Here is a 23,149-nt window from a genome sequence, read left to right on the forward strand (position 1 = left end):
TTAATGTCTTTTATTAAAGCCTTTGTTTCGAAAAAAGAAAAGAAAATGCATCCGAGTTGCTTTGACTCATCTTTGACTATGAAAGTTGTTTTAAATAATTGAGTCTTGAATCTTTGAAATTCATACAGGAGATGAACCGCATGAATGTGCTATATGTAAGAAAAATTCTTCTGACAGTTTTAATTTGAGTATATACTTCTGGAGATAAACCTACGAGTGTACTATGTGCAACAAAAAGTTTTTGCAGGGTTCTTCTTTGACTGTACACATGAGGATCCATTCTGGATATAGAAATTGTGAGTGTGCTATCTTCAAGAAAAGTTTTCCATCATTCCTAGCTTAATTGTGCATAGAAGAATCAATTCTAAAAAAAAAACTATAAATTTGTTACATTTAATAAAACGTTTTCTGACAGCTCTAACTTGACTGGACGTAAAAGAATTCATTCTCGGGATAAACTGTCTGAGTGCAACATCTATAAGAGAAATTTTTCTCAGAATTCTCATTTGGTTGTGCATAAGAAAATCCACTCTCGAGAAACTCCGCATGAGTGTGCTATATGTGAGATAAAGTTTTCTGATAATTCTAGTTTGAGAAAATACAAAGAAAAACATGCAAAAGAAAGGCCTTAATAGCGGGTGTTGTGCAAGAATTTGGTGTTCTCTGAAACCTCCACCGCCTGATTCTAGAGATTCTTCTAGTTCTATATTGGGAATACATATTTTTTTTTTTCTATTTCTCTGATCTGATCTGAACATCCAATATGTGAAACTGTAAAAACGAGCAAATTTTTATCTAGGAAAAAAAATGAAAACAAAGCTCACGGAACTTATAACTTCTTGCTGGCCTTTTGTATTTTAACATGAAAATAGTTAATATTTAAATAACAGATTCTTCTTTATTATTTCTTTTCATTCTTCATTGTGCTTTGTTTCGTCTATTTTACCCTCTTAATTCATTCATTCATTGTCAAATGTACCACGAACGGTTTGATAGTTAGAGAGAGATAAGTTATTTGATCAAACAATCTAAGCTCAGTGGCTAGATTTATGTTCTACTTCAAAATATGATATTATATACTATTATACAATAATATAAAGAGGGGCACGAAGGCAGGTGAGTAAAAGCGATAAATTATCAGCGAATTAATAGTTACCCTCAAGTTATACTTGCAAGTAGTTGATAATAGCGAGAAATGCTATTCCTGTCAGTTTTGTCCCTTGTGGGGTACCGTAGCTTGTTTCACTCTACTCTGAATCACAGTCCGTTTCATGCAAAGCAAATTATTTTTGTTCTCCTTCGAACAGAAAATCGACAGCAATGAATCCGTCACAAGACGAAAGATTCTGCTACTTTTGCTTGGCATTGCGTTAAAAAGATTTTCTTAAGCTGTCATACGACATGGGTGTGCTCACTTTGGGATTTGTGTGTATGTAGGTTTTGCTTCTGAGATCTCAGCAAGGTTTTAGATACAAAGCATTGATTAGTAAGAACAGATATTGGAAGGGCTATAAATAAAGTTTTTTGTTCACGCAAGTGCTTTACAGGGATTTCTTCTGGGAAATGAGAGATTTGTGTCTTCGATTTTATGATTTCCCAGCTCAAGTTGAATAAGGGCTACTGAGTCTTCGTCAACTATTGGGCTACTGGGGAAATCGTCAAAAAATGAGGCTTTTACGTTTCAGAAGACCATAGCATGATGCTTGAGACTGTGGCGTTGTAAATTCGAGCATTGGTTTAGCGACTAATTTGTGGTTTGAGGAAAACTACCCTCAGAAGTCGTCCGGATACAGAGTTTAACTTGGTTGATCTAGCAGAGATCTCGGCGTCAAGTATGCCAATTGAGAATATAATTAATCCAAAATATGTGAACTGCCTTATCAAGTCGACAGCTTGGCCGTTCAGTTCAACAGTTAAGAATGACATCGAAGCGGTCTTATCTATGGGCATTATCTTTGCTTTCATCCAGTTAATTTGCAGCCCTACTCTGGAGGCTATGGAGGAGATCGTCTAGAGTGCAGACTTAAGTTGTTCAAGACTGTCACTAAGGACAGCTACATCGTCCGCGAAGTCAATATCAAAGAGAATTCTCCCTGGATACCTGATGCCAAAAGGGTCGACACGGTGGGTCTTGTTCAGAATTTGGAAGATGACACTAATTTGCCAATAACTATAGGACGATAACCACCTTTAAGAATCACTCCGTTAGCAACCTTTAAAAAGAAAAACAGCATGAATACACTTTAAAGTACTTGGAAAGACACCATTTTCAAAAGAAATATTGATAAGTCTCACCATCCTGGTCGAAAAAATACAATATTAGATACTTTGTAGATATGCACTACTACGAACCCCGCTCTGCGGTTCCCAAACATGTTGAATTGGTTTTGTCAGTACCATTCCTACTTTTGGTGCACTTTTCCCTTTTTCCAAAATTGTGTAAATTAAATATGCATATGCTAATGACTATTATTCATTAAGTTTGAACTATTGGATTTTAAAGACTATAAAATATGCACGAAAATTCTTTTGATGTGTATATTGTGGTCATATTTCTATTATTTAAAGTTTTATTTTATTGACTCTGCTTGTTTAGAAACTTAAAGTTTGTATCTTCGACTTTATTCACAGAAAAAGAAAATTCATTCATTTTTACATTTAATTGGAAAAGAGCCCTGCAAATTGCATACTGGCTGTCAATTGTATTTCAAATAAGAGCTTCAAAATACGATCTTTTTGTTTCAAATAAATTCCAGTTTTTTTTTGTACCTCGTCTTACACTACCTATACATACCGGCATACATGAGGGGAGGGAGGGTGAAGGGGAAGGAGAATTCCCCAAGATTGGCCGAGAAAATTTCTTTTTCATAAAAATTGTGGTTTCGAATTGTGTTTGTGCTTTTGACTCCCTCCCCATCTCAAGAACAATCCTAGAATCCCTCTCTCTGCCGTTGCAACTCGCAACTGTTTGCAGTTGCGAGTGTATATTTTCCGCATTTTCTACTCAGGAACATTTTGTTCAGAAAAAGATTGATTTATTTTTAACGAAGGTTCCTACTGTTCAAATAAAGTACTGAAGGTACTGAAATATAGTACTGAAAGTACTGGAGTACTGAAAGTACTTAAGTACTGAAAACACTTAACTGGAGTACTGTTTGCTCTGAAGTATTAAGGCCGGGATTAAGTGAACTGATGGAACTCGAAAATCCCATGTTAAAATTGAGAATTTATATTCAAAAAGTACTCAAGTATTCATTGGTGGAAGATACCGCTTCTAATATCAGGCCGTAGCTTCTTAAAGAAGCTATAAAATGTTTGCCAGGATTTTGCTCTGTTTACTCTAACTGCTTTGAAATTTTAGAAAATGTCTCGCTCTTTTTCACAAGTGTACTCTATGAAGGATATTGCTTTTAGAACAAAATCGGTACTATCATGAGCAGAAGACAATAACCTGTAAGATGATTGCAACCAATTTTCGATGTATTTTCCAGTTTTCGATTAACAGTCCCCTAGAATATTTTCAGCTACCTGAAATTTTTACAAGTTTTTTGCCAGAAAGAATCGTTTCAGATCGCCCAAGAGACCAAATTGACAAGCTGGTATAATTAACCTGCTATTTCCGCCAATGAATATGTGTTATTTGAAGGGTTTTTGACAATCGACGGTCTCTAGAGAATTGAGAGACAGAAGGCTACCCTAACCTCAATTTTGAAGCTCGATGTTTTCAAGTTCACTTAATCACGGCCTTTAAATCGGTCGAAAATGAAAGTGTCGTGGGTAAATTCAGCACAAGGAATTGAATGGTGCAAGTTAGAATTGTCCTATCTATCACCACCAAGAAGACATACGCCACTAAGTAGCGTATATCTCTTTTATGACGTCTTGTTGCAATTTAGAATGACAGAAGAAAATTATCTTACGGAGCTATAACATCCGGACCTGGCATTTGTCTCCTTTTTTGCCAAGAAAAAAGGAGACATTTGCCATAAAAAGCAATAATTTTGAATTCACTCAGAATACATTAAGCTGATTTATACCGCTGAAAAGAGTATAAAAAGTTGGTTAAGAAAATATTCCCTTTATCTCCATTAGCCTCATCTTTTAGAGTGTCCACTGCCAACAGACTTTTTTCATATTTTGCGCTCCTCAAAGTTACAAAAATGGCGTATGTTGCACTTTTAATTATCACAGCCAAACCAGCAAGGGCAATGTATTTTTTGACTTTGTTTCCCTCTCAACGTTTCCTTGAAGTTCCATCGTAATACTCTAAGCTTTTTTGAATTTTCAGGATCAAACATGTCCACTTTTCTTGATAAAAGACTTTGTATGTTAGCAACAGGCAACTTGCATAACTTACAGCCCTTGCACATGGGAGGGTCTCAAACCCGGAGGCATAGTTTCTTGACCTTCGGACTATTTTAAACAAAATGCCTTTTTGATATTTGGTCGGATGTATTTAGGGGAAAAGGGCATGGGGCGGGGAGTTAATTACCCTTCGATCACTTTCATTCTTAAAAAAAATAAATAAGAAATAGCCGCCCTCCCGAACTCATCAATTCTCCGAACACATCGAGCCAAAATCTTGAGGTTTGTTCAGCATAGCTGAAAGGTCCAGTAACAATGTTTCTAGGGTTTATTTGGGATGTCAACCCCCATACGGCCCTTGGAGCAAGGACTGTAAGTTATGTAATTTACTCAGTGTTTATACACGGTACTTGTTATTGGGAAAGGGGGCATGTTTGACCTTTGGTTTAAAAAAAACCTATGTGTATTCAAGTGTAGCTCTCAGAGAGCATTTACGGGAATGTCGAACTAAATCATACAGGTTATGGGCATACGGGTTGTTGAAAGGGGGAAACTCAAGATTGACTGAGGCTGCTAAGTTGTAAATTTAGGGGAATGATGAAAGGGATGATAAATTGACCAAGGACATGTTGATGGGGATATTGAACTAACCAAAAAGGTACTATGTGCATTTAGCCACTATTGTTACTATTACGACTGGTACGGCTACTACTTCCACTGAGGTTAAGGATATTAAGCGGAAACTTTCGGACAACATTTAGGGGAGCGTTGAAGCAAATCAAAATACACTGTGTATTAAGGTTGCCAAAAGGATATATAAACAATTTTTCAGGCACAGCTCAGAGTTTAGAAGTTTATAGATCGAAATAGATCGAAGTTTATAGATCAGAGTTTATAGATCGAAATAGATCGAAGTTTAGGTTTATCGCACTCAGCAAAAGAATTCAAGAACAATAGTTGCTTGACCTCTGGACTATTTTAAACAAAATGCCTTTTTGATATTTTGATCGGATGCATTTAGGGGAAAAGGGCATGGGGCGGGGAGTTAATTACCCTTCGATCACTTTGATTCTTAAAAAAAAGAAATAAGAAATAGCCGCCCTCCCAAACTCATCAATTCTCCCAACACGTCGAGCCAAAATCTTGAGGTTTGTTCAGCATAGCTGAAAGGTCCAATAACAATGTTTCTAGGGTTTATTTGGGATGTCAACCCCCATACGGCCCTTGGATCAAGGACTGTAAGTTATGTAATTTACTCAGTGTTTATACACGGTACTTGTTATTGGGAAAGGGGGCATGTTTGACCTTTGGTTCAAAAAAAACCTATGTGTATTCAAGTGCAGCTCTCAGAGAGTATTTACGGGAATGTTGAACTAAATCATACAGGTTATGGGCATACGGGTTGTTGAAAGGGGGAAACTCAAGATTGACTGAGGCTGATAAGTTGGAAATTTAGGGGAATGATGAAAGGGATGATAAATTGACCAAGGACATGTTGATGGGGATATTGAACTAACCAAAAAGGTACTATGTGCATTTAGCCACTATTGTTAGTATTACGACTGGTACGGCTACTACTTCCACTGAGGTTAAGGATATTAAGCGGAAACTTTCGGACAACATTTAGGGGAGCGTTGAAGCAAATCAAAATACACTGCGTATTAAGGTTGCCAAAAGGATATATGAACAATTTTTCAGGCACAGCTCAGAGTATTAAGTTGAAACTTTCAGGGTGTTTTGAAAGGGACGTCGAATTAACCAAAAGGCACTCATTACACGCTACTATACTATACTACTACTACTGCTGAAATTTTGCTACCATTACTATTATTTCTACGACTACTACTACTAATGCTAAGGATAGGAAGTTGATACTTTTAGGGAATGTTTAGGGGGAAATTGAACTATATAAAGACGCACTCTTTACAAGAAGATTGTTAAAAGAGTATATCAGCAGTACCCCAAGAATGGTCTAGGACCATCATTTCGCACGTGGAGTGCTATCCCCACTAGTGGGGTGTGGCAATATTCTGGTGGGTCAAGGGTAGGACCTGTACCTTTTGGCTAGCTATACTATAGAGCCTTAATTTTAATGTGAATGTGGTCACATTCATGTGCATTTAAAGAACAAAAAAAAGATACGAGATAGCATTGCAATGGCATCATGTATTGTATAAAATATGTTGTGATCAGACATTATTTTTCATTAGCATAAAATATGCAGAGGACAGCCCAAAAACAATACCAAGCTAATGACCTTTTAAGCTTCCTTCAGGTAAATACGCGTAAATTTTGAATAACAAAATTTATATATGGCCAGGGGGGGGGGCATCAGAATTTTGGAAATTTCTTTGTGAGGCTTTGCTCATAATCGGTTGGGAACCACTGGTACCGGGTATTAAGCTGAAACTTTCAGGACATGTTAAGCGGGATGTTGAAATAGGTAAAGTGCAAAATATGCATAACACTAAAACTACCAAAACTACTACGACGGCTATTGCAACTACTTCTAGTTCTACAACTACTACTGGTGCAACAACTACTGCGACGACTACTACCAGTGTTACTGAAACTAATGGTATTATAGTGAAACTTTCAGGGGATCTTTAAGAGGGTTGTAAACTAAATTGAAACACAATATTTGGATGCAGGCTATTAGAGGGTCGTAACAGCTATGTCGCAGGAACAGCTAGTGTATTAAGTTAAAACTTTCAGTGCTACCGAAAGATACTATATGTATTCTATCCCTACTACTTATAATACTAATACTGCTATTAACGCTCAGGGTATTAAGGAGATATGTTTAGATTATGTTGATGGGCATCTCAAATTAAATAGAAATACATTTTATGCACACAAGCTGTCAAATGGCTGTGCTACTAGAACATCAAAAAAGGCTAAATAATAATAACAATATTATTATTTTTCCCATCAAAAGCAAACAAAAGAGACGGATTACATAAAAATACAAGAAAAGAGGAGTAGGCCTAGACACAATGTATTCTAGTTAATACTCACTAGCACCAAAAGACTGGTTAATCCATGGTGATCACAAACACACACACGGAAATCACAAACGCACCGAGTTCTACTGGCAGAAGTATTTCAAACCATGGATGGCTTTTTAAACTTCGAGATCTGATTAAGTATGGCTAAAGTTGGGCCTGTTATTTTATAGCAGATTCATCTTTAAGAAAATAATTTATTTAAGTTACTTTAAGAAAAGAATTTAAGATAAGAAAAGAATTTTCGGGACCAAAGTTGGAGATGAAGTATACATTTAGCTGAATTTTAGCTGAAGTAGAAATTTTCTACATTTAGTAGAAAGAAAATAGATCGAAGTTTACGTTTATCGCACTCAGCAAAAGAATTCAAGAACAATTGCACTGTAAAGGCGAGCTGAAAATTGTCTGTTGAACCCTAACTTATTTGCAACAATTTTACTATATGTAAAATCAGTTCGCTTCTGTGGATACGCAAAGTAATTGGCGGGTTGTTTTTACAGTTGAACCAATAGGAAGGCCAAGGTATAAAACAAGGCTAATTCATTCTGCGTGCTTGCAATGCCTTCTATTTTGTTAGAATCAAAGAATACCTCCTTAAAAGTCTAGATGTCACTACTTGCTTGACACCAAAGACTAGCATAGATGCTCAGCAATTCTCTTCAGTAATCCCAATCCCCAGAGAGCAATTTTTTTATTCCGTAAAGTGTCTTTAATCATGCTTATGTTTTGTTTTTATTGTGTTTTTTTCTCCTTTGTTGTTGAATCATGCACAGGGAATTATTTTCCATGTGCTGTAATAAATAATGTAATTTAGTCGAGGCTATGAAAGTTGAGACTATGAAAATACTATGAAAGTTGTTTTAAATAATTGAGTCTTGAATCTTTGAAATTCATACAGGAGATGAACCGCATGAATGTGCTATATGTAAGAAAAATTCTTCTGACAGTTTTAATTTGAGTATATACTTCTGGAGATAAACCTACGAGTGTACTATGTGCAACATAAAGTTTTTTGCAGAGTTCTACTATGACTGTACACATAAGGATCCATTCTGGATATAGAAATTGTGAGTATGCTATCTTCAAGAAAAGTTTTCCATCATTCCTAGCTTAATTGTGCATAGAAGAATCAATTCTAAAAAAAAAACTATAAATTTGTTACATTTAATAAAACGTTTTCTGACAGCTCTAACTTGACTGGACGTAAAAGAATTCATTCTCGGGATAAACTGTCTGAGGGCAACATCTATAAGAGAAATTTTTCTCAGAATTCTCATTTGGTTGTGCATAAAAAAATCCATTCTCGAGAAACTCCGCATGAGTGTGCTATATGTGAGATAAAGTTTTCTGATAATTCTAGTTTGAGAAAATACAAAGAAAAACATGCAAAAGAAAGGCCTTAATAGCGGGTGTTGTGCAAGAATTTGGTGTTCTCTGAAACTTCCACCGCCTGATTCTAGAGATTCTTCTAGTTCTATATTGGGAATTCATATTTTTTTTTTCTATTTCTCTGATCTGATCTGAACATCCAATATGTGAAACTGTAAAAACGAGCAAATTTTTATCTAGGAAAAAAAAATGAAAACAAAGCTCATGGAACTTATAACTTCTTGCTGGCCTTTTGTATTTTAACATGAAAATAGTTAATATTTAAATAACAGATTCTTCTTTATTATTTCTTTTCATTCTTCATTGTGCTTTGTTTCGTCTATTTTACCCTCTTAATTCATTCATTCATTGTCAAATGTACCACGAACGGTTTGATAGTTAGAGAGAGATAAGTTATTTGATCAAACAATCTAAGCTCAGTGGCTAGATTTATGTTCTACTTCAAAATATGATATTATATACTATTATACAATAATATAAAGAGGGGCACGAAGGCAGGTGAGTAAAAGCGATAAATTATCAGCGAATTAATAGTTACCCTCAAGTTATACTTGCAAGTAGTTGATAATAGCGAGAAATGCTATTCCTGTCAGTTTTGTCCCTTGTGGGGTACCGTAGCTTGTTTCACTCTACTCTGAATCAACGTCCGTTTCATGCAAAGCAAATTATTTTTGTTCTCCTTCGAACAGAAAATCGACAGCAATGAATCCGTCACAAGACGAAAGATTCTGCTACTTTTGCTTGGCATTGCGTTAAAAAGATTTTCTTAAGCTGTCATACGACATGGGTGTGCTCACTTTGGGATTTGTGTGTATGTAGGTTTTGCTTCTGAGATCTCAGCAAGGTTTTAGATACAAAGCATTGATTAGTAAGAACAGATATTGGAAGGGCTATAAATAAAGTTTTTGTTCACGCAAGTGCTTTACAGGGATTTCTTCTGGGAAATGAGAGATTTGTGTCTTCGATTTTATGATTTCCCAGCTCAAGTTGAATAAGGGCTACTGAGTCTTCGTCAACTATTGGGCTACTGGGGAAATCGTCAAAAAATGAGGCTTTTACGTTTCAGAAGACCATAGCATGATGCTTGAGACTGTGGCGTTGTAAATTCGAGCATTGGTTTAGCGACTAATTTGTGGTTTGAGGAAAACTACCCTCAGAAGTCGTCCGGATACAGAGTTTAACTTGGTTGATCTAGCAGAGATCTCGGCGTCAAGTATGCCAATTGAGAATATAATTAATCCAAAATATGTGAACTGCCTTATCAAGTCGACAGCTTGGCCGTTCAGTTCAACAGTTAAGAATGACATCGAAGCGGTCTTATCTATGGGCATTATCTTTGCTTTCATCCAGTTAATTTGCAGCCCTACTCTGGAGGCTATGGAGGAGATCGTCTAGAGTGCAGACTTAAGTTGTTCAAGACTGTCACTAAGGACAGCTACATCGTCCGCGAAGTCAATATCAAAGAGAATTCTCCCTGGATACCTGATGCCAAAAGGGTCGACACGGTGGGTCTTGTTCAGAATTTGGAAGATGACACTAATTTGCCAATAACTATAGGACGATAACCACCTTTAAGAATCACTCCGTTAGCAACCTTTAAAAAGAAAAACAGCATGATACACTTTAAAGTACTTGGAAAGACACCATTTTCAAAAGAAATATTGACAAGTCTCACCATCCTGGTCGAAAAAATACAATATTAGATACTTTGTAGATATGCACTACTACGAACCCCGCTCTGCGGTTCCCAAACATGTTGAATTGGTTTTGTCAGTACCATTCCTACTTTTGGTGCACTTTTCCCTTTTTCCAAAATTGTGTAAATTAAATATGCATATGCTAATGACTATTATTCGTTAAGTTTGAACTATTGGATTTTAAAGCCTATAAAATCTGCACGAAAATTCTTTTGATGTGTATATTGTGGTCATATTTCTATTATTTAAAGTTTTATTTTATTGACTCTGCTTGTTTAGAAACTTAAAGTTTGTATCTTCGACTTTATTCATAGAAAAAGAAAATTCATTCATTTTTACATTTAATTGGAAAAGAGCCCTGCAAATTGCATACTGGCTGTCAATTGTATTTCAAATAAGAGCTTCAAAATACGATCTTTTTGTTTCAAATAAATTCCAGTTTTTTTTTGTACCTCGTCTTACACTACCTATACATACCGGCATACATGAGGGGAGGGAGGGTGAAGGGGAAGGAGAATTCCCCAAGATTGGCCGAGAAAATTTCTTTTTCATAAAAATTGTGGTTTCGAATTGTGTTTGTGCTTTTGACTCCCTCCCCATCTCAAGAACAATCCTAGAATCCCTCTCTCTGCCGTTGCAACTCGCAACTGTTTGCAGTTGCGAGTGTATATTTTCCGCATTTTCTACTCAGGAACATTTTGTTCAGAAAAAGATTGATTTATTTTTAACGAAGGTTCCTACTGTTCAAATAAAGTACTGAAGGTACTAAAATATAGTACTGAAAGTACTGGAGTACTGAAGTACTGAAAGTACTTAAGTACTGAAAATACTTAACTGGAGTACTGAAGTACTGTTTGCTCTGAAGTATTAAGGCCGGGATTAAGTGAACTGATGGAACTCGAAAACCTCATGTTAAAATTGAGAATTTATATTTAAAAAGTACTCAAGTATTCATTGGTGGAAGATACCGCTTCTAATATCAGGCCGTAGCTTCTTGAAGATGCTATAAAATGTTTACCAGGATTTTGCTCTATTCACTCTAACTGCTTTGAAATTTTAGAAAATGTCTCGCTCTTTTTCACAAGTGTACTCTATGAAGGATATTGCTTTTAGAACAAAATCGGTACTATCATGAGCAGAAGACAATAACCTGTAAGATGATTGCAACCAATTTTCGATGTATTTTCCAGTTTTCGATTAACAGTCCCCTAGAATATTTTCAGCTACCTGAAATTTTTACAAGTTTTTTGCCAGAAAGAATCGTTTAAGATCGTCCAAGAGACCAAATTGACAAGCTGGTATAATTAACCTGCTATTTCCGCCAATGAATAGGTGTTATTTGAAGGGTTTTTGACAATCGACGGTCTCTAGAGAATTGAGAGACAGAAGGCTACCCTAACTTCAATTTTGAAGCTCGATGTTTTCAAGTTCACTTAATCACGACCTTTAAATCGGTCGAAAATGAAAGTGTCGTGGGTAAATTCAGCACAAGGAGTTGAATGGTGCAAGTTAGAATTGTCCTATCTATCACCACCAAGAAGACATACGCCACTAAGTAGCGTATATCTCTTTTATGACGTCTTGTTGCAATTTAGAATGACAGAAGAAAATTATCTTACGGAGCTATAACATCCGGACCTGGCATTTGTCTCCTTTTTTGCCAAGAAAAAAGGAGACATTTGCCATAAAAAGCAATAATTTTGAATTCACTCAGAATACATTAAGCTGATTTATACCGCTGAAAAGAGTATAAAAAGTTGGTTAAGAAAATATTCCCTTTATCTCCATTAGCCTCATTTTTTAGAGTGTCCACTGCCAACAGACTTTTTTCATATTTTGCTCTCCTCAAAGTTACAAAATGGCGTATGTTGCACTTTTAATTATCACAGCCAAACCAGCAAGGGCAATGTATTTTTTGACTTTGTTCCCTTCTCAACGTTTCCTTGAAGTTCCATCGTAATACTCTAAGCTTTTTTGAATTTTCAGGATCAAACATGTCCACTTTTCTTGATAAAAGACTTTGTATGTTAACAACAGGCAACTTGCATAACTTACAACCCTTACACATGGGAGGGTGTCAAACCCGGAGGCATAGTTGCTTGACCTCCGGACTATTTTAAACAAAATGCCTTTTTGATATTTTGATCGGATGCATTTAGGGGAAAAGGGCATGGGGCGGGGAGTTAATTACCCTTCGATCACTTTGATTCTTAAAAAAAAGAAATAAGAAATAGCCGCCCTCCCAAACTCATCAATTCTCCCAACACGTCGAGCCAAAATCTTGAGGTTTGTTCAGCATAGCTGAAAGGTCCAATAACAATGTTTCTAGGGTTTATTTGGGATGTCAACCCCCATACGGCCCTTGAAGCTGTAAGTTATGTAATTTAAGGACTGTAAGTTATGTAATTTACTTAGTGTTTATACACGGTACTTGTTATTGGGAAAGGGGGCATGTTTGACCTTTGGTTCAAAAAAAACCTATGTGTATTCAAGTGCAGCTCTCAGAGAGTATTTACGGGAATGTTGAACTAAATCATACAGGTTATGGGCATACGGGTTGTTGAAAGGGGGAAACTCAAGATTGACTGAGGCTGATAAGTTGGAAATTTAGGGGAATGATGAAAGGGATGATAAATTGACCAAGGACATGTTGATGGGGATATTGAACTAACCAAAAAGGTACTATGTGCATTTAGCCACTATTGTTAGTATTACGACTGGTACGGCTACTACTTCCACTGAGGTTAAGGATATTAAGCGGAAACTTTCGGACAACATTTAGGGGAGCGTTGAAGCAAATCAAAATACACTGCGTATTAAGGTTGCCAAAAGGATATATGAACAATTTTTCAGGCATAGCTCAGAGTATTAAGTTGAAACTTTCAGGGTGTTTTGAAAGGGACGTCGAATTAACCAAAAGGCACTCATTACACGCTACTATACTATACTACTACTACTGCTGAAATTTTGCTACCATTACTATTATTTCTACGACTACTACTACTAATGCTAAGGATAGGAAGTTGATACTTTTAGGGAATGTTTAGGGGGAAATTGAACTATATAAAGACGCACTCTTTACAAGAAGATTGTTAAAAGAGTATATCAGCAGTACCCCAAGAATGGTCTAGGACCATCATTTCGCACGTGGAGTGCTATCCCCACTAGTGGGGTGTGGCAATATTCTGGTGGGTCAAGGGTAGGACCTGTACCTTTTGGCTAGCTATACTATAGAGCCTTAATTTTAATGTGAATGTGGTCACATTCATGTGCATTTAAAGAACAAAAAAAAGATACGAGATAGCATTGCAATGGCATCATGTATTGTATAAAATATGTTGTGATCAGACATTATTTTTCATTAGCATAAAATATGCAGAGGACAGCCCGTAAACAATACCAAGCTAATGACCTTTTAAGCTTCCTTCAGGTAAATACGCGTAAATTTTGAATAACAAAATTTATATATCACCAGGGGGGGCATCAGAATTTTGGAAATTTCTTTGTGAGGCTTTGCTCATAATCGGTTGGGAACCACTGGTACCGGGTATTAAGCTGAAACTTTCAGGACATGTTAAGCGGGATGTTGAAATAGGTAAAGTGCACCAAAACTACTACGACGGCTATTGCAACTACTTCTAGTTCTACGACTACTACTGGTGCAACAACTACTGCGACGACTACTACCAGTGTTACTGAAACTAATGGTATTATAGTGAAACTTTCAGGGGATCTTTAAGAGGGTTGTAAACTAAATTGAAACACAATATTTGGATGCAGGCTATTAGAGGGTCGTAACAGCTATGTCGCAGGGAACAGCTAGTGTATTAAGTTAAAACTTTCAGTGCTACCGAAAGATATTATATGTATTCTATCCCTACTACTTATAATACTAATACTGCTATTAACGCTCAGGGTATTAAGGAGATATGTTTAGATTATGTTGATGGGCATCTCAAATTAAATAGAAATACATTTTATGCACACAAGCTGTCAAATGGCTGTGCTACTAGAACATCAAAAAAGGCTAAATAATAATAACAATATTATTATTTTTCCCATCAAAAGCAAACAAAAGAGACGGATTACATAAAAATACAAGAAAAGAGGAGTAGGCCTAGACACAATGCATTCTAGTTAATACTTACTAGCACCAAAAGACTGGTTAATCCATGGTGATCACAAACACGCACACATAAATCACAAACGCACCGAGTTCTACTGGCAGAAGATTTCAAACCATGGATGGCTTTTTAAACTTCGAGATCTGATTAAGTATGGCTAAAGTTGGGCCTGTTATTTTATGGCAGATTCATCTTTAAGAAAATAATTTATTTAAGTTACTTTAAGAAAAGAATTTAAGATAAGAACAAAAATTTCGGGACCAAAGTGGGAGATGAAGTATACATTTAGTTGAATTTTAGCTGAAATTTAGATGAAGTAGAAATTTTCTACATTTAGTAGAAAGAAAATAGATCGAAGTTTACGTTTATCGCACTCAGCAAAAGAATTCAAGAACAATTGCACTGTAAAGGCGAGCTGAAAATTGTCTGTTGAACCCTAACTTATTTGCAACAATTTTACTATATGTAAAATCAGTTCGCTTCTGTGGATACGCAAAGTAATTGGCGGGTTGTTTTTAGAGTTGAACCGATAGGAAGGCCAAGGTATAAAAGGAACAGGACTGACTTAACATTGGAGGAATCGTAAAACCATCAAAGACTGATTCCCAATTAAAAAGCAGGATTTCCGACTTTTCTGCATTAAACTGTAATCCGAGATGCTTGTAATCATTCTAGGGGAAAATAAAGTTTTCCTCTAGACCCGAATAAATGGTACTTGAATTAAACACATCAAGTTCATAGACTACTGGTGTTAATACTAAAATTACTAAGGTTTATCAAATTAATTTGGAACTTTCAGGGACTGCTGACGAGATTTTGGGTTACATCAAAACAAGTTATATATATACATGTTGTCAACAGGATGTATCAGAAATATCTCAAGAACAGCTTGAAGTATTATTTTGAAACTATCAGGGTATTAGGGAGAATGTTGCACTAGACCAGAAAGGCACAATGTGAATACCATTAGGCTGCTGCTTAATGCTAATACTTCTACTGCCATCACTAATACTTCTCCTATTGATTACTTCTGTTCTTAAGAAGAAGATATAAAGTAAAAACTTAATCCAAAAGTTTATACTATTTAACAACTAAATAAAAAGACACCAAGTGTATGGTGATTGCAAAGAAGACGTCTCAGCAATATCTAAAGAACGACTGAGGGTATTAACATGAAACCTTCGGGACTACTTCTATTACTACTTCTGCTCTTGTAACTGAATAAGATCAAAATAGTGTAAATGCATCCATGTTGTCAAAATAGCATAGATACGATTTTCTAGGAATGGTATAAAGTTTACTTTTCAGGAGGTGTAATACTATTAATATCCGGATTTTCAAACTCAAAACGAGCAAAAACTAATCAAGTTTAATGTTACACATCAAAAGTTATGAGCCTAAGAAAATTCACCGGCGATTGTATCGAAATCGAACCTGTTATCCTAGAAGATCGGGAGAGGGCTCGTTTGTTCGGTAATTATAGGCTCTAGTGCCCTTTATAACTAACCAAAAATATTGGAGGGTATCTTGTCCCCCTCCCACGCTCATTATTCCCAAAAGTCGTTGGATCAAAATTTTGAGATAGCTATTTCGTTTAGCATAGTTGAATGAAAAATCTAGTAACTATGTGTTTTAGGATGACTCTAACATCTACATCCCCCGGGGGAAGAGGTATAAGCTATGAACTTTGCTTATTGCTAAAATAACGAACTTTGCATATAATATTGGCTATTTGAGAATATAAAGATACTCTTTGGGGGAGGATTTTCTTACGCTGGGTGATTTTCTGGCGGGCGGGTTACATGGGAGGAATTTTCCAAGGAGAAATTTTTTGTGGGGGGTGGGATTTTCCATGTAGAATTGCTGGATTTCCCACCGCTATTTAAAAATAATTAGAAATCACCTTATCTTAGGCCTTAGTTCCTTCAGTGCCTCCGGAGGCACACAGGGTGTCCGTGAGTAGCCTCTAATCTTCTCTCATGTGAGTTGCTGCGCATATGTCCTCCCACTCTGGAATGAGATTCGCCCGGAAGGCTCTTCTGTCACATTCATACGTCATACGGAGCGTGTTCTTTGGTCTTCCTCGACGACGGGTACCTTCCGGTTGCCAGCGGAGGAGCACTTTTGGATGTCTTTGATCTGGTATGCGGAGGATGTGTCCAAGGTATCGCCATCTACGTTGTCATGCAGCGGTTGCGATATCTGGCTGGTATGTGTGGGTACGGATCTGGTCGTTGCTGACACTATCTCTCCAACTGATTCTAAGAATTCGGCGAAGACAGTTATTCTCAAAAGCGGTAAGGCGTTTCTCTTGTTCCACAGTTGGCTCAAGGCATTCTATAGCGTAACTCAGGACAGAAAGCACATTGCTCTGGAACAACGTGAGTTTTAACTTCAGCAAGTACACGGTGGATTTCCAGAATGGTAGAAGTCTCTGAAATGATGCGTTGACCAAGGCTATCCTGGCATCTTGGTACGGAATTCTTTTTCAGAGTCACCACTGGAAGCGACTGTGCTCCCTAAGTACTTGAGGTCTGTCACCTGTTTAATGTCCTCTCTTCCTAGTTGGATTCCTATGGGTGAACTAGTGGTTGACATAGCTTTTGTCTTTGGGGCGTTGATGTGCAGTCCAAGTTGCTCAGCTTTCTGTGCGAATTTGTTCAGGAATCCCTGAAGCTTCTGCTTCTCAGCTTCTATAAGCCCAACATCGTTGACAAAGTTGACTTCCTTAGAAAAGTTTTCCTGCAATCCGAATTCCATGCCCACGTATCTGTCTAAAGATGTAGTCTACAACTAGAACGAAGAGGAGAAGTAACAAGACACAGCCTTACCTGACGCCAGACATCACCTTGAAACAAAATTTGTCTCCGTCCAATGTTTTAACACAGCATTCCATCTCTTCGTACATGGCAACTAATAGACAGATTAGCTTCTCGGGAATGCCGTAAAACTGCAAGAGGGCTTGATGATCTACTGAATCAAACGCCTTTTCAGATTCAACAAACGCCTTTTCAGATTCAACGAAGAATGAATACAAGTGCTGTCTCCATAGCAAAGACAAGGCCGGTACAAGATCGTTTTCGCCAAAATCCATGCTGTTCTTCAAGTAAGTGAGGATCAAGGACAGCTTGGAATCTTCCTAATATTATCGTCATGAAGAGCTTCTCAGGGACCAAGAGAAGATTGATTCCTCTATAGTTGCCACATTTTTTTCGTGTCTCCTTTCTTGAGGGGTTTGACTAAGGTTCCTGTTCTTCATTCTTTGGGGAAGTTTTCGGTCTACCAGAGGAGCGAGAAGAAGGATAGTCAGATGGTCAGGGTTCAATGCAGGCTGAACTTGATTTCAGCTGAAATGCCGTCTCTACCAGGGGCCTTCCCATTCTTAAGTTTCTTAGCTGTTGAGATTAACTCGTCGGCTTTCGGCTTTTCATCACTGATGTGAAGACTGAAGAGAAGTTGATCTGATATATCTGGTTGGACCGCTGAGGTTGGGTGATCAAGTAGGGCTTCGAAATAATTCAACTACCGTTCCTTTTGTTCTTCCACATCTGTCTGAAGCCTTGCATTTTCAACTTTCAACGGGCATTCTTGGATACTTGACTCGCCTACTATTTCTTTGGTAAGGCAATATACGATTCGTGTGTCTCCACGGCTCGCTGCTTCTTCGGCTTGTCTGGCATTTTCATTCATGTATTACCATCTGTTGGATCTGGAGCTTTTCTTTACATTTCTATCAGCTAATTTATAGGCCAAGCTATTAGTCACCTCTGAATGACCATTTTCCCCAAGGGAGCTTGACTTCAGTTTCTTGTAATTTTCTATTAAATCCCAGGTCTTCTTAAATATCCACTGTTGCCTAGCCAGCCTTCTAAACACGAGGGTTTCTTAGACCGTATCCTAGTAGCTTTTGCGGATTGTCTCCCAAGCTTTTTCAACATTTTCTGGTAGGTTATGTAGGGCTTCAAATTTATTTGACGGTTTGATGCCAACGAATATCGGACGCCCCTGTCACTTAGTTTGTCCACGTCAAAGCTTTTGAGTATACCCGTCTTCATCTTCCGATTATTAGACTTCAGTTCAATTTTAATGTGGTGACTACTAGTCCGTAGTCTGAACCAACGTAGGTGCTTCAAAACTTCGAACGTCTTTTAGGTTTGTTCACCATCTCCTGCGAATCAGGAAATGGTCGATTTGATTTTTGACGGTGCCATTCGGGGATGTCTGAGTCTATTTGTGGATATCCTTATCCTTAAAGAGCGTACCGCCGATCAGCAAAGCATTCCCCATAGACAAGCGGACAAGTTGAGCTCCATATTCGTTGATGGTGCGATTTATGAAGTCTATTAAACCCGTAGTGGCCCATCACTTCAGAGCGGTAGGATATGTCTTGACCGAACATTGCATTGAGGTCGCCTACGATGCAGTTGACGTCATGGAGTGGGATATAATCGATCACAGACTGGAGGTTGTCGTTGAACTCATCTTTATGGTTGTCATCAGCATCATTTGCCGGTGTGTAGCAAACAATAAACGACAATTTGGCGTGGTTAGAAACAAATCTCGCATTTAGTATTCTTTCATTGACCGGTTTCCATGGGCAGAGGGCTTTTGTTGATTTGGACCTAATTTTGCTGCAACTCCGGCAAAGTGATTTTCAATATTTTAAACATAGTATGGTGGCCACTGATTTTCTTCTTGCCGCAGTCTTTCCACCTTGCTTCCTGAATGGCGACTATGTCAAGTCCAAACTTCTCACATTCACGAAAGACTTGCTCTGTTTTTGAAAGTTCCGACATGGTTCTAATGTTCCATAGACTTACCTTAAACGGCTGTTCGCATTCAAAAATCCGTTCCGGGGGCTTGCATGGGTCATCATCAAATTTAGAGGTTTGGATCTGAGGCTTATAGTTGAAGCTTCGGTAGCGGTCCTAGTTATACGGAGATAGCTTGGTAGGCCAACGTTCAACCGGTTTCTTTGGCTTGGCTAGGGGCAGGTACGCCAGTACCTGACTGTTGGGCCGAAACCCAAAAGGCCTACCCAGCATGCAGAGGCTGTTACCCGAATCTGGATCTTCCGTCTTATTTCGCAGTTTCCCTCCTGAAAAGGATCCTCCCACGATGGTATCCTGTCCAAACGCCGGCAAGCCCTGCTCAGTGTGCATCAGAGGCGCCTTCTTCCTCCTCCACATGCATTTATGGTCCCCAGGCAAGGGTACCCATTTTCAATTTATGAACCCCCAGGGGCTAGGTCCCCCTTGGTCCACACCTCCCTTTATGGGAGGTAACCTACATATCTGAAGGACCATTGCCTATCCGCTACCTGGTAATGTGCTGAGTGGTCTGATTAGGGGCCCCGCTGAGAAGGTGACTTAGTGACTAAGTAGGTACTCAGATTAGAAATTAAATAAAAAACCTTTTCTATCAGCTGAAAGTAAGGAGCAGCATTAAAACTTAGAACGAACGGAAATTTCTACAAATATAAGGAAGGATGTCCCCTCTTCAATACCCCACTCTTTAAGCTAACGTTCGACCCTTTGTACCATTTCTTTAAGAGCGACTAGTAAAACAGAAGGTCCGTTTAGTTAAAACCAGAAGCTGTTTTAAAAGTACTAAATATAGACGTAAAGAGTACTAAATAAACGTAAAAAGTAGGGTTTTGAGGAGGGGAAACGTTTAATGTTGCTCATTACACTCAGCTGATTTTTTTTTTTTTTTTTTTTTTTTACTGTAAATATGCATATACTTAAGCTAATGAGAAATATTATGATAATAAGTACAATGAGAAATACTTAAGCTAATAAGTATTTATGAAAAATATTGGAATGGAACAGAATGTAGTAGCTCAGAAACGTGGCCGAGCGTAGAAATATTACAGAAATATACATTTCTTAGAAATAAACTTCAGAAGATCTGTTTCTGTTGATTCCCAATATACTTGGAGGGCGACAAGACCCTATAGATCTGAAAATAAAAATAAAGCTGAAATATCGAAATAAATGAAAAATGTAGTTAAAATTTGGTATCTTTTATGCATTAATTTGGAAAATTTTTCCAGATTTCGTTCATAGAAAGTATTTCCTTTTTTCTTGAGCTTAAAATGAGGGTTTAATTTTCCTCAACTTTCAACAACGTTTTCCCAGCAGCTTACTCACAATTTGCAAAGGAAGGGAACTTCTCAGTAAAATCCCTTGACAAACAATAATGGAACATATAATAAGTATTCCCTGAGAATTTCATTTCAGAAAGAGTATAAGTGGAAAGGCGTTCTAACTATATCCTGGAGCATATTTTAGAACAGAAACTAGATAGGAAACAAGAAATATACTATTAACTTCTCCATCCCCTGGAGTTTGATTCTGATGATAAGACTATGCGAAATTGTCTCCAAAACAGTGTAAAATAGAAAGCATCAGTTCAATGCTCCAAGTCCAAAAATATTTGGACAGTCTGAAGTCAGAATACAATTCTTACTTCATAATATGTAAAACAATTGCAGCTAATAAATTTTGCATTCAGAACCACTGTGATTTAACCCCCCATCCCCATAATGTGAAAATACACAGCCCAAATTTGTTTCTAACGGGTTATCTTTTTATCATACTTAGGTATGCCTTATTAAGATTAACCCAACTTCACTTCTTGAGTGGTAGTGGGTTTATCATACAAGTACCGAAATCGTATGTAGTGGGCTATGCTTGACAACTTACAGGGCTAAAATTGAGAGCGCCAGTAGTTAGTTTCTAATGGAGGAGGGAATTGCTACCAAAAACTTTTTCTTTACCAAGATTTCAAATGAGAAAATGATTTCTCATTTTCTCATGACTATACATTTTTTATTGGTACCTTATTAGCCAGGGGTATTGCCCCTGTTATCAAAATCACGGTTACAACTTTACAGAAAATATAGCCCATAATTCAGCACTTTTACTTTCGGTGTTCGATGCTCCGGGAGTTGTGCAGTGTTAGGCAATGACAGCGCCTGCGCCAAAAAATAGTTTCCAGTTATCTTTTCTGTTTTTTGTCAGTTTTAATTCAGCCGTGAAAGATTACAAATAGTGAGGGATAAAAACGAGTTTGAAAAGGAACTAACCATCTGGAAAGGTGTTGCTGTAAGTAAATTGGAAAGTTTTCTGACCGATAGCTTAATATTACAATGTTCTCGAAAGAATGATATATGAAAATACTGGTGGGTATCAGTAAATCCTATTTGATGGACTTTTCCTTTATTTTGAAGAGTAGGCTAGTGCACTTCTCAAATAAAGCATGGGGAACGTTTTCAAGCCTGATACATTTACTCAATCCTGATTAATGCGGTTTTAAAGATTTGAAATCTATTTCTTGTCTAGGACAAAAAATTATAGGTAACACTAATGTTTTTAATAACATGCCTTGATAACAATAGTGGTGAATGTATGCGAGATCTCATACATGAGGTTGAGACAAGATGAGCACACTAGCCTATTCGATATTTTTATGCTCTTTCAAAAAATAGGCTAGCCTAATAATCAAGTAATTTTCAGGTAATATGTTTGCTTTCAAATAAAATGAACGTGGCCTACCACTCAATGCCTTGTTCATTTTTTTTATGCTCATTCCAAATATAGCCTAGTAATCATTTTTCCCGCAAATGAATTTTACTCCCACCTCTATATAAACCAATTCAGGGTACACATTTGCACATTAGGGGGAGGGGTAAAGTTTATTTCTGATGGAAATGATAGGTAAGTTTAAACTTAACTTTACACCCCCCCCCATGTTTAAATATATACCCTGAATTGGTATATATATGGTTGATGGTAAAATTCATTTGCGGCAGAAGTGATTATTATATTTGGAAAGAGCATTAAAAAGGGCATCAAGGGGTATTTTTCACTTTATTCGTAAGTCAATAATGCGAACAGCGAAATATTCACCAATAATCATTCTAAATTTAGGAAATGTAGCCTATTTGCAGATTTTGAAACCTCATGAATTGGGATTGAGCAAAGTTGTGAAGAAGAAAATGCTTTTCTTGTACTTCATTTAAGGAGAAAATCTATTTTGTAAGTTTTCACTATTATAGCACATTTTAAGGTCATCAAAGGTCAGTGCCCTCTAGAGGGAGAGGGAGTGGAGGGGGTCAAGTATTTGGACAGTGTGAAGTTGAAAAACAATTCTTACTGCATAATAGGGTAAAAAATCATTATGCAATTGAGCAAGATTATGTAAAACTCAAACCCTCGAATTTTCTTCTAAATAGGAATTGAGAAGAATTGTTATAGGTTTTATAAAATAGCTAAGAATTTAATCTATGCATCAATAGAGTTATAATTAAAATTATTTAAAATCAAACAATTGAAGTTATTAGTTCACTGGCTTACCTAGAAGGGCCTCTTTTTGGAAATACCAATTATCCTATTTTGATATATGTATTCTTTGAGTGTTTCAGTTTTATTCACATTCTAACAGAAAGTTGATTGACTTCTGAATATAAAAATGTAACTTTTATTTATGTATTAAATCCCAAAGCGGTAAGCTTTATCAAGCTTGTCGCACAATACATTCTTTATGACAACATAGGCTAATACACACAAACAAATCTATGAAAATAGTACACTATTCAAACATACAGCTCTCAAAAACGACTGAC

The 23,149-nt window shown here is 37.1% G+C and overlaps 2 protein-coding genes across 3 annotated transcripts in view; both read left to right on the top strand.

The window, feature by feature from the left end:
* Positions 1–23,149, top strand: part of LOC136038948 (uncharacterized) — a 470,704-nt gene that overhangs the window by 156,869 nt on the left and 290,686 nt on the right. The window lies entirely within an intron of this gene.
* LOC136038945 (inositol hexakisphosphate kinase 3-like) overlaps positions 21,541–23,149 on the top strand; it is a 134,305-nt gene continuing 132,696 nt past the window's right edge. For both annotated transcript variants that reach the window (XM_065722452.1, XM_065722453.1), the window contains exon 1: positions 21,541–21,629. The gene's annotated coding sequence lies outside the window, so the exon portion shown is untranslated. The remainder of the gene's footprint in view (positions 21,630–23,149) is intronic.

Source organism: Artemia franciscana, chromosome 18 (assembly GCF_032884065.1).
Source record: "Artemia franciscana chromosome 18, ASM3288406v1, whole genome shotgun sequence".
In the NCBI taxonomy this organism is placed as follows: domain Eukaryota; kingdom Metazoa; phylum Arthropoda; class Branchiopoda; order Anostraca; family Artemiidae; genus Artemia; species Artemia franciscana.